At 34.3% G+C, this 14,856-nt stretch overlaps 1 long non-coding RNA gene and 1 pseudogene across 1 annotated transcript; both read right to left on the reverse strand.

Annotated features, from left to right (window-relative positions):
* Positions 1-1,131: 1,131 nt before the first annotated feature.
* LOC116080937 lies at positions 1,132-2,656 on the reverse strand. The gene is made up of 2 exons (XR_004114686.1): positions 2,541-2,656; positions 1,132-1,472 (listed from the first exon to the last, which is right to left on the reverse strand). It is a non-coding gene; the product is annotated as an uncharacterized LOC116080937 (long non-coding RNA).
* Positions 2,657-5,495: 2,839 nt separating this feature from the next.
* LOC116081015 lies at positions 5,496-6,422 on the reverse strand (annotated as a pseudogene).
* Between the last annotated feature and the right edge of the window lie 8,434 nt (positions 6,423-14,856).

Here is a 14,856-nt window from a genome sequence, read left to right on the forward strand (position 1 = left end):
TCAGAGTAAAATAACGAGAAAGATTAAGGAGTTTAATTTACTTAGCATGTTATGACCATGTTTATTAAAATACTAAGAATTACAGCAAACTTTATCATTTGTTAATATTGCTTTTGCCTCAATGGGGGTTATATTGAGAAAGCAATATTCTAGACATAAAGGCCAATACAAAGTGGTATTTTTTTAAAAAAGAAATTATTATTATTCCTTGTAAAAATAATCTCCTGGGTACTTAAAGTGAAATCTATTTCTTTATTGAGATGTAAATCTTCTCTCAACCTCAATAAGCTTTCTTTATCTCTTGTTTTCTCTTATAGTATTGTTTAAAATGCACACAGGTTCAGAGTACTGATGCATTAGTTAGAATATCTTATGAGAAACAGAGCAAAGTGGACTCTATGGTCCTTCAAAATGTGTGGTGGACTGTATAATGCCACATAGAGGCATTTTTCATTAAATCAACTGACTTTATGACATGCATTTAAACATAATATATAGAAAAGAAATTTTAAGTAAAACTGATAGGAGTCTAAAAATCTAAGTGGAGCTTCTGTGAATAAACTGATGGTTTTGTTAAGCTCTACTATTCTAATCATGTTTGAATCTCCTTGCAGTCATTGTGTCTTTTTTCGAATTCAGTACCCATTCCTTTGTTTTGATCCATGAAATTTGTAGAAATTTGGTTTCCACAAAGTTGAAAAATAAGCACAGGTAATTTGAAGAAGGTTGTTGAGCTTGGGTCATTATGTAAAATGTGATCTTTAATCAAGCCTAGTCATGGAAACCTTCTTTGGTATGGCAGACATGTATTGCATTTTTAAATTGAAAAGATTATTTGTCATGGTCAATCTCATACATAATTGAAACTACTAAGGGAATCAAAAACCGAAAAGACAGCAAGTGATAGAACTGTGAAATGTGACTCTTGGTTGGAGAAAAAAGTGAGGTGAGGGAGGAAAACATAAACTGATATCTCTAAATGGTGAGCCAAAATTAATCTTTCCTTCTTTAATCTCCTCGTTCCAGCTATGTGTCACTGTTGTCAAGTCTGACTAACACGAATTCTGCATTTGAAATTTGCACTGTTCCTTTGTAATATTAACTTATATGAAGTAATGATCACTCTTTTGGTTTACAAGGCATCTATTAGGTTTTGACAAATATATGGACTTTTGTACCTACTGCACTTAGCAAAGGGATAGGGCAGCTCTATCATCAACAACATGTTCCAGTGCTGTATCTGTAATCACTATGGCATCTTACTATCTCTTCTCAGAGTCTTCACAGCTTTACTTTTGTAATTGTTCATATAAATTGAACCAGGTACTGGGCAGTCCTCTGATCCTGACCACTACTACTTCTTCTTCCTCTTCTTCCTCTTCCTCTTCCTCTTCTTCCTCTTCCTCTTCCTCTTCCTCTTCCTCTTCCTCTCCTTCTCCTTCTCCTTCTCCTTCTCCTTCTCCTTCTTCTTCCTTTGGTTATCATTGAGAAAAAATGGGAACTCAATCACTGGGTACATCAATTAGAATCCTAATCTTGTAAGCCAATTAAATCGAAATCCTCTGGTGGTGAATCCATTCAACATATAAACTTTGAGACATTAGCAGCTACATCATATCCTCTAGCTATCCCTGTCCAAAAGCCTCTATCTCTCTCCTGCTTCCTCTCTTCTCTCTCCTGCCTACTCACCCAGTGATTAGTTCCTTTATTCATTTGGGGAAGGATCACAAGATGTTACCTGAGTACATGACTCATTACTTGTTCCAGACAACCCTCCTGGGAAAGCAAATTAACATCAAAATGCAGACAGCACCATCCACAATATTCCCCCCTTTCTGTCCACTTAAAAGACTCTTTTATCTCAGATATAAAATGAGCACAACAATTACCATTTTGTAATTTATAAAGTACAAGATATACCTAAAACCTAATTCATCATTCTTGTCAATAAAATAGAACACTCTGTCATCTATCCTAACTTAAAAGACTTATAATTCTACATCTGACTTATGTACTGGCTTTAGATCATATGCCATCTGAAAACTACCCTCTCTAATCTGTTCTCTCAATGTAAATATCCTGGGTTGGCTATAAGGCTACAAACAGTCTTTCAACCCTGTCGAAATCCAAGACTGACCAACATTATCTGAAAATATAGGAAGCCTAACACAGCTTCCATAACTGAGACAAATTGTAGAGACAGCTGCTTACCTCTACAGTCCCAGAAATTCAGGAAATCTGTATATAAATCTATCCTAAAAACAAATAATCCCAATTTTATAAATTATCAGTTAAATCAGTATTTGCCCAAAGGTGTAGGCAGTTTCCATTCTCAGGCTCTCTGACTCAGAGCAGTCATCTTGTCTCTTTCCACAGCAGGGGGCCTCAGAGCCCTCTTTGTTTGTTTCAAGGTTCCTGCACTTGAGTCCAGGTGACTTGTCTCAGCCCCACCTTCTCTCATTTAGAAAATAGAACTCTAACTCTCAGGCTAATAATCTTAAATTTCTACTGGATTCTTGCCCAACACATTGGTTTGTCACCTGTTGTAGGAAATATTAAAAAAAAATGTATCCAAGGTATTGTAGACAGGGCACTGGTGGGCTGGCTAGCCAGGCACTGACAGGCAATGGCTGGCCTGTTCTCATCTTGTGGAGACTCTCTGTTTAGAGCTCCAAAATCTCTTTACCCAGCTCTCTAAGTTCCCAGTTCTAAGTTCTGGCAGGTAGTTACCATGCCAGCCCCATGCTTCTAAACTATCATGGCCTTTTGTGGTAAACATCAGGCAAACCAAGGCTTTACCACCGTACCTTTCTCTCTTGAACCCAGTTGAGCCACCACGTGTAGGAAAACACCACATAAATTCAGTTCAGAAACAATGGTAACTCAACCACTGGGCACATAAACTAGAATCCTAATCTTGTAAGCCAATTAAATCTAAACCTTCCAGAGACACTAGTAGCTACATTTTGCCTTCTTGCTGTCCCTGTCCAAAAGCCTGATCCTGACTTCCTTCACATGTGACTCCTTGACAATTCGTGTACATTAAAGCTAGTATCAGTAATTTGTTCTTTCTTATTGATTAAAAACCTTCCCCTGCATGAGTTCACTATGGTTCCTTTATCTCTTGAAGCATATTTAATTGTGTTTTTTTTCTTTTAAAATAAGTTTAGAAATTAGAAATAAACGACTTTAACAATCTATGTGACAAAGTAGAGAATTAATTATAACAAAATCTTTATTTTCCATTAAGTAGAAGATTTGTGACAGGAATTGTTGTGTTGTATTATATGTTTACATATATTAGTAAATGCTAAATTCTTGGCTGTAGCATATTTTGAGGCACTCACTCTTCAGACTTAAAGGTGTGTGCTTTTTTTGAGGTGCTTGCTGTAACTGTCATTGTAGTCTAATGAATATCTACTTGTAGGTCTTTCACTGTTATTTTTCTTTTTAATTTTTCATCTATGTTTGCAGTGTATGTGTGTGTGTGTGTGCATGAGTGTCTGTGTGCGTGTGTGTGTATGGGTGCACATATGTGCACATAAAAATGGAGAAAATTAATTTTCATATCTCTTTCCTGTATTCACCATGGAAAGGAAACTTAAGAATCCCTCAAGCTCCTATGGCTAATCTTGGTAGCCCTCTTTCTCTGGGTAGCCTGTCTCTGCCCCCCCTTGGACTGGAATTATGAGCTGGCAATGATTTCATATTTGACATTTGTTTCTGGGCATATGAAATCTGGACTTCACGATTATATAGCAAAAATATTAACTTCTGAGCAATCTCCTCATCCCCACGTATCCATTAGCATAACTTTATATCTTGTTTTCATATCTTAATGACGAATGCATTGAGCATCTTCTTACGTGCTGGTCAAATATAATCTTTCATGACATTTACTCAAGGTTTTTACCCATTTGATTAATTTTTTTTTTTTTGGCCTTCCATTCTATGGCTAAAAGTGTTTTGTTTTGTTTTGTTTTGTTTTTTTGGGACAGGGTTTCTCTGTCTTGGCTTCTGTCTCTGTATGGTTTCTTAGCCTTGGCTGTCCTGGAACTCAGTCTGTAGACAAGGCTGGCCTGGAACTCAGAAATCTGCCTGCCTCTGCCTCTCAAGTGCTGGGATTAAAGGCATGTACCACCACCACCAGGCAAAAGTTCTTAATGGAAAGAAACACTGCAATTTTCTTCCTAATGTCTAGCCTGTTTTTTCATTCTTTGAAGTATTTCTTTCACAGTTTTAAAAATTTTACTGAAATGCAATGTATTAATATTTTCTTTCGGGATCACACTGTTCTTATTACATCTGTGAGTTCTTTGTCAGTTTTACACTTCACTAAATTACCTCAAACTTTATAGTTTTTAAAGCTTTGCATTTTATTCTATGCCCTGTCTAAATAGAGAAAATGAGAGATACAATTTCTCAATTTTTAATTTGTGTATCTCTACATTTTCCAACAATGTGTGTTTGATAATGTCCACATCCTTTAGTAACTTCTCCTTGTGTATTGGATAATAATAATTATTCCAGGTGCACTTCTTTGATTCTGGACTTTCTGCCTATGCCGCCAATTGATGTAGATGCTCTCCTACCACAGCTCTCCTTATTGCACCCATCTACAGTCACCACTAGGAATCTCCCCACTTTGCCTGCTTTACAGAGCCATGATTACTTTGTTTTTGATAAAATGTTCAAGGATAGCTTGTCAGTATTTATAAGAATCATCAGAAGCTTTAACTGCTTTCACAGTAACTGCAGACATCAATTAAAAAAAACATGATTTAACAATATTGACTTTAAGCAATAAGAAAATCCATAAACACAATTTTTTTGTTTTATGTGTCTTGGTTATTGGGTATATGGTAGTTTTTCACATATAGATTCTTTTAAATATATTGTATACTTTTATCTTAGTGATTTGTGTTAAATTTGAAAATATAATATTTATTAATAATGTATTGAGGTACACATTATTTATTCATCTTGTGACTATTCTATAGTTAGTTCTTAGGGATACTGACTTTTATTTTATAGTATTAAGGCATAGAAACTCCAGGACCACATTAAAACAATGTCTGACTGCAAAGTGCCCTCAAGCCTAGCAAATACATAAATAAACAGTAAGGTAAACAACAGGATCATTCTCCCTAACATCTTCAACTGTACCTGGGTAAGGTCATGGTCAAGAATCACACAGTAGACTTTTCTGCCTGTCATGGCAATTATTTTTCTCACAGAATAAAAAAGGGATCAATATGACGGACCTCCTCATTAGGGCAGCAGAGAATACAGTGTCTCACATATAGAATTTTACCATGATCTATATGGACTAAAGGTACAACCCCCTTTTCTTTTTAGATATTGTGAATGAGAGTCTATACAAAAGATACTTTAAAACCATAGTAATTTGGTTTTTTTTTTGGTTGTTTGTTTTTTGGTTTTTTTTTGTTTTGTTTTGTTTTGTTTTGTTTTTTGGCTTTGGATATTTTTTGTTATCAGGAGTGACTGAAATAAACACATAATTGAGTCCCATCATTGTTGTCATTATGCATATGGCTTTTGATCTCATCATACAAGACAAGCACAACAGTATCACCCATGCCTCTGAGAACGTTGGACCATATACCCTTGAAAAAACTGCTTCCTTCGTAGCTAGCAATCTTCTGCCAGCAGCCAAGAGTGCCTGTATACATGATACCACTTTCTTTGTGTTCTGACTTCATCATTATACGACGGTGAATGTGTAAAAGGATAGGAATTCAGGCCAGAGACAGCAGTGACAGACTGTGCAATCATCCAGCTGATGAAGATGTGAGTATTCTTGGGATCTAGGAACATTCCTTTTGCAGTGTCTTACATATCAGAGTAGGCAGCTCGGTAGATGATAATGTCCTGTACTGACACATTAAAGCCTTGTTACAGGCCCCCAATCCCATCAGATTTGTAGATCTTAACCAGACAGTCACCAAGGCCTTTGAATTCCCTTTCAGCTCTAGCTTTGCCCACATCACCTGCAAAATCAAGAGAGTACAGAAAACACAAGGATGTAGCCCCAGAGGCACTACATGATGCCAGGTTCTCTGCAAAGTAGCGCCGAAACTGGGTCCTCTTGTCCACACCACCCAGAAAGACTGCTCGTATTTATCTTTGAAGGCAAAGTTGAGAACCTGGGTGGGGAAGTATCTGATGACATTAGCTAGGTTACCACGCCAGAAGGATAACTCCCCCTGTTCCTTAGGGATACAAACCACGCAGTCTATAATGCCCTTGTATTTCTTATCTGTGGTGATTTGCTTGCTGGCATGCTGCACCTGCAGCAGCAGGTTGACCTGCTCGATGAGTGCTACTGCCATCTTAGAGATGACTGCAGCCACTCCACTAGCCAAGAAGTCCTTTGTGAAGGACACAGAGGCATCTGTCATATTGAAAGCAAAAAAAAAGAAGATGCAGGCGAGTGCGGGACAGGACTGGGTTGACAACCGGCTTTGACTCCCGTAATCTGGGGCTGTCGTAATTGTTAATCTTCACTGTTATAAACATTTATCCATATTGTAGAATGCTTGGTTAGAAAAAAATAAAATCACTACTGATTTAAGGTATGTAGTATGAAGTCACATTGTAATCACAGAGATTCAAGTGCCAATAAACATGATTGCTATAACTTATTAACTTTAACATCGGCCCAGCTATGTTATCCATTCCACTGTGTACACACTGTAACAGACAAGGACAACCCTTCTGTTGAGAAAAATGAAATTCCCAGAAGAAGCAGAATGTTCAGGAAATGGCATGTCTCCATCAATGATTTGTATTCTGAAAGTGATGGTGAAGAGAGTGAGGAATTGTACAAAAAGTGGATAAGTTATTAAACCTATTTTTCTCTCATTCAAGTTCCCAGTCCAGGAAACAATGTTGCTTTTTAGATATCTAGTTTTTTCTTATTTATGTATGTATTTATTTATTTTACACTCCAGATTTTATTCTCATTCCAGTCCACCCTCCAGCTTTTCCACAGCTCATACCTCATCCCAGACACCATGTCTTCAAGAGGTTATCCCTACCAGCCATACCACACCCCACCAGATATGTAAACTCCTTGGGTCTCCAGTCTTTTATTATTTTTTTTTGGGGGGGGGGAGTTAAGTACATTTTTTGTCACTGAACCCAAACCCAGCAGTCCTCTGTTGTATATGTGTTGGGGGCCTCATATCAGCTAGTATATACTGCCTGGTTGGTGATCCAGTGTCTGAGAGATCTCAGGGTTCCAGATTAATTGAGACTGCTGGTTCTCCTACAGGGTTGCCCTCCTCCTCAGTTTCTTCCAGGTTTTCACTAACTCAAAGGCGTCAGCAGCTTCTGTTCTTTGGTTGGGTGCAAATATCTGCATCTAACTCTTTCAGGGGCTGGTTGGGTCTTTCAGAGGGCAGTCATGATAGGTCCCTTTTTGTGAGTATTCCATAGGTCTCAGTAATAGTGTCAGGTCTTGGGTCCTGGACCTTCTTTTCCTCAGGCTCCTCTCCATTTCCATCCCTGCAGTTCTTTCAGACAGGAACAATTCTGGGTCTTTTGGTTATATTTCCAAGAGTGGTATTGCTGGGTCTTCAGGTATTTCTATTTCCATTTTTCTGAGGACTGATTTCCAGAGTGGTTGTACTAGCATGCAATCCTACCAAGAATGGAGAAATGTTCCACTTTCTCCACATCCTCACCAACATGTGTCACCTGAGTTCTTAATCTTAGCCATTATGATTGGTATAGGGTGGGTTCTTAGAGTCATTTTAATTTGCATTTCTCTGATCACTAAGGACTTTGAATATCTCTTTAGGTGCTTGTCAGCCATTCAAGATTCCTCTGTTGTGAATTCTCGGTTTAATTCTGTATGCTGTTTTTTGATTGGGTTGTTTGGTTTGGTTTTTGGTGGTTAGCTTCTTGAGTTCTTTATATATTTTGGATATTAGCCCTCTATCAGATATGGGGTTAGTGATGATTTTTTTTTCCAATCTGTAGGTGGTCAATTTGTCTTATTGACTATGTCCTTTGCCTTACAGAGCTTTCCAGTTTCATTTATCAATTTTTGATCTTAGAGCATGAGTCATTGGAGTTCTGTTTAGGAAATTTCCCCCTGTACCAATGAGTTCAGACTATTTCCCACTTTTTCTTCTATTAGAGTCAATGTTTCTGATTTTATGTTGAGGTCCTTGATGCACTTGGACTTGAGCTTTTTGCAAAATGACAAGTATGGGTCTAATTTCATTTTTCTACATACAGACAACCAGTTACACCAGCACCATTTATTGAAGATAACTAGTTTTACTGGGAAGATAATTATTTCCATATCTATGTTTGTCTTGGTTATTGTTTTGTGCTGGATCTTTGTTCACTTGTCTTAGCTGTTAGTTATATCTATACTTAGAGAGACAGAATGAATCTATGTGCTGAGTTCACAGACTTCTCTGGACTTTACCCATTTTTTTATTAAATAAAATCTAAAAATCTTCGGCCAGATCTGGTGAATGGAAACTCATGATTTGCCATTGTAAAATTTTAATATTTAATTTCTTTGAATTTCATTGTTCATGTTTGCCACGTCATAAATAGCATATTATTACAATCGTCCTATCAGAATTCATATTTCTAATTGTAAAACCACTTAACAGCTTCTCCCATTATGAGTTCTGTCATTACAAATAAAAATTTTCTTACTTATTATCTAAAATATACCTACCCATGTAGAATACACATTTTTAGCTGAGACACTGATGAAATAAAATTAAAGGATTAAAGTTACCATTTAGTAACTCATTTATTGAATCATCCCCATAAAACAGGCCATTCTGGGTTCACATACACACCAAAAATAGATATGAAACTTATAATGTTACCTATCTTTTAGGAGTTTTAAACATTTAACTAAATAATATGATGACTTGATTTTTGTATTAATTTCATTCAATAAAATATAATTTATTATTATATTATATTATAATTGTATATTATACAATTTAATATAATTCAGATTCCTGGAAAAAATAATGATTTAGACATGTCTGTGAATATATTTACAAAAGAAGGTACTATTTGATTAGCGAATTGAGGAAATTTGTATATCCCTCCCAGTGTGACTGAACATGCTCCATTTCTTCAGAGAATGCAGTAGGAAAGAAACTGCTTTATCTGTTGGAGCTGAATCACCTGTTTTCTGTACATGCACTTCAGGAGTCTTGACACCCAAGTCTTCAGTAACAGAAAGGAATGACAGCATAGAGTTTTCTGGAATTCTTACTTTCAGATGGATAATCCTGTAACTTCTCACTCACCATAATTGTTGGAACTGGTCGATCCCTTCCTTACAACCTTTCTATATGTATCTGTATCATCTATATATACTTATCTTTACATAATATGTATTTTGATCCTATTGGTTCTGCATTTAGGAAATCTGACGATAATAATTAATTTATTATTCAAATTTCTCAACCTGCAGAGGTATAGTAGTTTAAGAACCAAAAGTATATCTATCGTTATATGCATACATACTTTAACAAATATAAAGCCAAATGTAGTTCAAAAACCATCTTACTTTAGCTTAAATTTTCACACATTCTAAATAATTTGTATGCTGCTATATTAAATATGTAAGAGAAATAGTATTATACCTTTCTCTCAGTTGCCTCATTCTCGTTCCTATTATTTCTCTGAGCATGTTTTTTTTCTCTTTATTTTACTTCCAAGAATGAATCTTTATAAGTGATAACAGAGAGTACACTTCTTCATGCCCGTTCTCTCTTCCCCTCCCAACTATAACCAGTCTCAACTCACTGAAGACAGATAGCTATACTTAGCACCAATTTTCAAATAAATGTGCACAATATTAATCTGTGTTTACACTAAGAATTCCACTTCATGTAGGTTTCTGAGAAACTTAGGATCTGTGTCAGGTTTTCATGTTTTTCATTTTATGAATGTGTTATTTGCAAATATTTGAGCAATATAATAGTACAATTGTAAAATATTTTCTGTTGGGATACTCAGAGCACTAGTGTATATTATTATTACAACATTATAAAAATGTAATAAGCTATCAAACACTAAAATAAATTTACAGAGAAAAGTTTAGAAGTGTTACATAAATGTAGGGAGGATTAATTGTGAGTTTCAAAAGTGACTGCAAATATAATTAAATGCAAAGACAAACACAAATCAAGCTGAGCACATTTGTCTTTGGAAAAAAGAATTATAAAAATGTTTGGCAATAAAATGAAACTGCTTATAAGTCATTTAAGAATAATGTCCTAACCTTGGGTGGTTTTATTGCTTCTATAACTTTAAAGCTATGACCCAGTGTTTTGTATGTGCTTTCTTGTAAAGTTATAACCTAATTATGAACCCAGCACATCTGAAAGGCTTTCTGTGAATCTGTAGCAGTCGCCAACATTTCTTCTAATGATTAAAGCTCTGCTAATGAAGGCTGTATGCACTGATTGTCAATAGTGAGAGATTAGCTACCACAGTGTAGCGAAGTGAAAGGGAAATTGGTTCTGCTTCCAGTCAGGGCTATGATTGGATTATTTTTGACTAAAAATTGCACCAAAAATTATTTTTCTTAAGACATAAAATATAATGATTTTATATATAGTAATTGCATATACCATTTCTATGTCCTTTCAATACTTGAACTTTGACAATTCTATCATTATTTCATCACAATTTAATAATAATGTCAGAGAGAAGTAAACATATATAAGAATATGTGTGTATAAAATGGGTGAGGGTATTTTGTTATTAATAAGTTAACAAAGAAAATATAGAGTTAGCTTTTCTAGTATTGTGTGCATCTAATAGCTGATTTACAGTTTGTTATCGTCTGTCAATCTCATTAATCTTATATTCTAGATTGCTGCGCTAGGCTATTTTACCAAAAAGTCTTTTGTAACCCAAGACAAGGTAGTCAGCCATACTATAAAATTATAGTATAAGCTTCACTTTTTCACTTTCATCTCTCCAAGTCTTAAGCACAAATAATAGTTATATCTAAAGTAAAAAAAAATTATATAAATTCACATTGAAATGTGAATGAGTAATCTTGAATAAATAAGAAAACTTGGAAAATGTATTAATATGATGAAAAATACACTTAAATATCAGAACCACAAATATAGTTATAAATCTGTATTTATAAATATCTATCAAATTTTGATGCATCAAGTTAGAAATGCAAGGAAAATTGCAACTACCAAGAAAATCTATGCTCATGGACTATGAATCCATTATTTAACATTTCAAATGCGAACTTTGCAGATTCAATTAAATTAGATAACCTGTCAGATTTCAAACAGGATGGTTACTCTGGTTTGTCAAGCTCAAAGGGCCACATATAGATATATTTATTCCCCTTTAGAAACAAAAGAGTAATTCAACAAGGGAGTCAAAGAAATTTGAAACACAAGGTTGTCTTTTTGAACTTAGGTGTACATGTATATACATATGTATATTTAGCAACAAGTAAAAATCAGAGAACATGAATTTGAAAAGGAATAAGGAAGAGTATGAGAAAGTGTGGATAGAGGAAAGAGGGTAAGGTACACTTATTTTATACTATAAAATATAAAATAAATAATTTTAAAATGAAGGATTCAACATTTTATTTTTTGCTTGACTAGCAAAGCAATATGTAGAATAAACTAGGGTTTAAAAATAAAAATTGTGCCCAAAGACAAAGAATCTTGAAAAAGGCTCATTAATAGCCAGGGGAGACTTGCTGCTCTTATCATCATGTATGGCTTCTTTCATATATTTTGCAAATATAACTCAATAAAATACTATTGTTGTGAAATATATCAGATAGATTTCATGTATTTAATAAATTTTATTAGAACAGCAAGATAAGGTACATATGGATATAAAATAGAATAATCAAATACATCTTAGTCTAAGAGATGTGGTTAAGAAGCTACAACTGAGTATAGTTTGGAAGGGCTCTTAGAATAATTGACAACTTGACAGAATTGAATCAATTTCATCATTTATTTTGACAAATAATTACAAGTGTTAATTTCTATATCATTGACTGAAATTCTGAATTATACTTGACAGCTCTTCCATAGTCACAGAGTTGGAAAATTGTAGGGGAAAGAAAAAGTATAAAGGTACACATGTATCTTTCCATCCGTCTATATTTCTATATGTTCATTTACCTATCTATTTTTTATCTATCTATCTATCTATCTATCTATCTATCTATCTATCTATCTATCTATCTATTTATCTATATATCTATATAGTTACTATATATATATGCTATATATCTATATAGTTGCATAGGTATATGCAGAAATACACATGTATATATATATATATATATATATATAATCTTGTACATTTGTATATAGTATTTCATATTAATATGCCAATGATTATATTAGTTGATAATATTAAGTTGAAATAGATTCCTTCATTGTATGTCTGCAAAGTTTTTTAAAACTTTTTTTAACACTTTCACATATGCATATTATATATTTTATGCATATAAACTGCCCATGGTCCTCTTATCCTCTCTTATATCTTCTGAGTCTCTACTTATTCTAAAGAGCCTCCCTCATATTCCCAAATTGTATTTACTTTCAGCAAAATAAAATTCTTGTCAATGATAAGCTAAGCAAGTGAATTTCCAGAGTGATCTACATCTGTACTTTAAACCAATTGTTCTCAAGCTTCCAAAAGCTACAACACTTTAGTACAGTACCTTTTGGTGTGGTTTATGGTTGGGATGACCCTAGCCATAAAGTTATTTTCATTTCTACTTACTAATTGTAATTTTGCTACTGTTATAAATCATAATGTAAGTGACCCCTGTATAAATGTTGTTTGATATATAAATGTGTGGGGAGCCGCAGCTGCCACCCTATACATATATATTGAACACCTGGTCTCTGGCCAGAGCAGAGAGCATTGAGATAAACAAGCCTTAGTTGGAAAAGCTGTGTGCCTCTAGTTTGTGATGCAAGCTGGCATGATTTCCCGCAGCCTATTGTGCTTTGCCAAGTAGCTGATGCTGATTGGGACCAGGGAAAGTATTTAACCCACAAGGGCTGGGGGCTGGAGAGTAGAATAGTAAGTATGTAGTATAGTAAGTAAGATAGGAATTAGGAGTAACTATGTATAATAGATAGTAAGTATGTAGAGAGAGAATAGAATTAGGGGTAAGTATGTAAGGATAGATATAGATAGATATAGATAGAATTAGGACTGGTGATGGGTTAGGAGAGATTTAGGAGTAAGTATGTAGAATTGGGGCTGGTAATGGGATAGGAGAGAAGATGTAGATATAGAAGTAAGATGTAAGGATAGATGTAAGATATAGAATTAGGAATAAGTATGTAACTAATAAGATGTAACTAATAAGATGTATGTAGTAATAAGTAAGATGTAAGAAGAAGATACAGAAGAATATAAAAGAAGCTAGCTAGTAAGAAGAAGTAAATATGAAGGTTCCTGATTAAACTGCATGGAGAAGGGCTCGGTGTTTGCCTCCTTATTTCCACTGGATGGGTAAGGCGGCTGACAGTTATTTTCATTTCTACTTACTAATTGTAATTTTGCTACTGTTATAAATCATGATGTAAGTGACCCCTGTATAAATGTTGTTTGACCCAACCCACCCCAGCTTCCCACCCCCCAAAAAATTGTTCATGACCCACAGATTGAAAACCACTTCTTTAAAATCTCAGATTATCTTCTGAGTAAGGCTAATATAGGGAACTTTGTTAATATTTCTGGAATTTGTCACTAAATTAATTTCATGTGCCCAATTCTAATCTGTCCAATTAATATTTTCAAGTATTGTATTCAATTATGAATATATAATGGAAAAATCTAAGTGTAGAGCATTCACCCTCTGCCAGGTAATGAAAAGTCTTTCATTCATTTCTTGTTGTCTTTCTCAACACAATTTATATCTTTGTTTTATTTTTCCTGAATGATTATGAACAAAATATAAACATTAATGATAGTAGGACATTCTTCATACTCATCTGACTTCATATTCTCAAATTTTACTCTTCATAGGCTAAACTCTTGATCACCTCAAATTTCTACTTTGGAGGCATATAAATTACATGTTCTTGTGACCAGCTGTGCCAGTGGTAACTGTCAGATACCTATATTAAGAAATCTTCCCAGTAGATTAGATTCTGAATACATTGATTATCAGATGGTGTCAGTCTGGTGGTGACTATAACCAGCCACTTTAAGAATGTTTTCCTTGACAGAATGAGAATTAACACTATTTTGTAAATTTCATGATCAGTATAGGCACCTTCCTTATGCTAAAACGCTGACAGTTAATAGGAAGCATTTTGCTCTGCAAATTTAGAAATCTTCATGGTATTGGCTGGACCTTTTCTCATTCATGTCTTGTTTTAATTTTGTTGTTGAGTAAAATGAATAAGTCAAGTCATAGTGTCCTATAAAAATGGCTATTGCAAAACACACTCAAAAGAAGATCTTGATTGATTGATTATTGAAGAGTGCTCTGAATCTATATTTCATTATGTAAGTTGATGTTACTATTATAGTCTGTGGAAGTTTTACTATGTGAATCTTGAGAAATTTTTACATCTGTAGTAACATTGTGTAAAGATGATGTGAAATTAAATACGACACTTTGAATATTGTTGTGGAGAATTACTGACTTTTTTATGAAAAGGGTTCATTTATTTTATTTATTTCAGTATCTTTCTTCCTTCTCTTAAGATCTATTATGAAGTTACTGAAGTTAAATTTTAAATTATTTTTAGAAATATACATTTCATTATATTTTTTTATTGCTCATGTGGTTCACAAAAGAATAGAGAAGAA

Source organism: Mastomys coucha, unplaced genomic scaffold (assembly GCF_008632895.1).
Source record: "Mastomys coucha isolate ucsf_1 unplaced genomic scaffold, UCSF_Mcou_1 pScaffold6, whole genome shotgun sequence".
NCBI lineage: Eukaryota > Metazoa > Chordata > Mammalia > Rodentia > Muridae > Mastomys > Mastomys coucha.